Consider the following 2,534-nt stretch of genomic DNA (forward strand, 5'->3'; position numbering starts at 1 on the left):
GGTTAATTATTCATATTTCCCCATGAGCTGATTCGCTACACATGAAAGAAATAATAAAAATCATCTATAAGAATAAAGAGGATAAAGAAGATCTTAAAAATTACAGACCGTTGATTTGGCTAAGATCTTGGCAAATAGACTGAAAAAAGTGATTCCAAATATTATAACAACAAATCAGGCATATGGTGTCTTAAATAGAGATATATCAGACATAGTAACAAATATTAGAGACCTAATGTGGTATGGTATAAAAAGGTGAAGGAGGATATTTAATTAGCATAGATTTGGAAAAAGCTTTCGACAGAGTAGAGCATAAATATTTGTTTGACTTAATTGAAAAATTTGGGTTTGGGAGGAATTTTATAACATGGATGAAATGTTTCTATACTGACATTTTAAGTTGTGTTAAAGTAAATGGGTTTTTAACTGATTCTATAGAGATTTCAAGGTCTATAAGGCAGGGATGCCCATTATCGGCATTACTTTATACTTTAGTTGCTGAACCGTTAGGAATAGCAATAAAGAAAGAAAAACAGATAAAAGGAATTTCAGTGGAAAATTATGAAATGCAGCAAAAAATATTTCAATATGCAGATGACGCGACTTTGTTTTAAAAGGATTTAAAGAGTATTGAAAAAGCAATATTAATATTTGAAAAATATTGTGGAGGAACAGGAGCTAAAGTCAATAAAGGAAAGACTGAATATGTGAGGATAGGGAAGGTAGATACTTTAGAAAGAAAATGGGAATTTAAAGAGCAGAGGAATGAATTAAAGATTTTAGGGGTTACATTTGGGAAAGATGAAATGAAAACAAGAGACCTGATTTGGGAGGACGTTATAGGTCAAATGGAAAAAAGACTAAACTTTTGGAAACAAAGAGATTTTGGGAAAGTATTGGTTTTAAATTCCTTATTTCTGTCTAAGATGTGGTATATTTTAAGTGTGGTTAGTTTGCCAGCATGGGCGTACAAAAGAATAAAAACATATATGTTAAAGTTTTTATGGGATGATAAGCCTGCAAAAATAGCATATGCCACAATAATTGGGGAGGTAGAAAAGGGAGGTTTGAGACTCATAGATCCAATGGTAAGAATGAAGAGTATGAGAATAAAGACGATAAAAAAGTTTTTGAATAATGATGATATGGTATGGAAAAAAATAATGAGTTTCTTTATAAATAAGTGTGGGGAAATGGGGGATGATTTTTTGTGGATGAATTTTAAAGATAATATGCTTGAGAAGATACCTGAATTTTATAAAGAAGTCTTAAGAGCATGGAAAGTTTTTAAAGAGAATGTTTATGTGGAGTTTAAAGGAAGAGATCAACTATTGAAACAGCCCCTTTTCTTAAACAAATTAATTACAAGAAATAGAAATATATTTTTTTTATAAGAATTGGTATTATGCATGACTAAGACAAGTAAAATACATTTTATATGAGGTAAAACCAGGATTTTTACCTATACAGGCAATTATAGACACATTAGAGGAGAATGAAGATATAGAAAACAGACAGTTGATTAAGGAACAATACATACAATTAAAAGAAGCTGAGCCACTACAATGGATTAAAAGCATTGAAGATAAAGAAAGAGGAAATGAGAAACCTGATATATTTTTTAAAAGAAATGATGAACAGATTCCTTTCAATGGCTGTGTTCTTAAAATGTTTTATATTTGTATATGTGATCTTGTATTTTTAAGACCAAAAGCAATTGATTTTTGGGAAAGGTTTTTTTGTGATTTAGATGTAACAAAGATTTGGGAAAATTTAAGATGGAAATTTAAAAGTCCCATATTGGATAATTTAGATTTCTTGTTGAGACACAATGTTTTAATTACTGAAATGAAATTGGCAAAAATGGGAAAGGCAAAAGATGCAAAATGTAAATTATGTATGGAAAAAGACAAAGGAGTGTTACATTTGTTTTTAAAATATAAAAAATTTGAACATTTTATGAAGATGTTAAGGAAAATTGTGGGGGATTTTTTAAGTGATCAGAATGATTGGTTAGAGGAATGGGAAACATTGTTTTTATTTGGCTTTAATGGAAAAGCAAAAAATGTTTATGCTTTAAATTTATGGTTAACAGTAGCAAAATAAACGATTTGGAGACGACGGAATATAATTAAATTGAAGAAAAAAGAACTGTTATTGTGTAGCTATTTAAACAGTATTTGACTGCAGTGATAGAGGACATGTATGATTATTTTAATATGAATACACAAATGGATGTATTTAACAAATATATTGTAGAAAATAACCCATACATTGTAAAAACATGGTCTGGTTTTAATCTAATTTTGCTTGAAATGTTCAAACTTTTTTGTTTTGTTTTGTTATTTTTTGTTTTGTGAATATAATTCAAATGTAAGGATGTGAATGTATGAAATTTGTGTAATAATAAAAAATAAAAAAGCGCATGCTTCGCATGTATGAGGTCCTGGGTTCAATACCCAGCATCTCCACAAACTTTAGAAAATTAAATTCAGCAAAACGGTTTCAGTTTGTTCCTGTAGCGTTACCACATC

The sequence above is a fragment of the Sinocyclocheilus grahami genome, unplaced genomic scaffold (assembly GCF_001515645.1).
Source record: "Sinocyclocheilus grahami isolate Dianchi unplaced genomic scaffold, SAMN03320097.WGS_v1.1 scaffold1078.1, whole genome shotgun sequence".
NCBI lineage: Eukaryota > Metazoa > Chordata > Actinopteri > Cypriniformes > Cyprinidae > Sinocyclocheilus > Sinocyclocheilus grahami.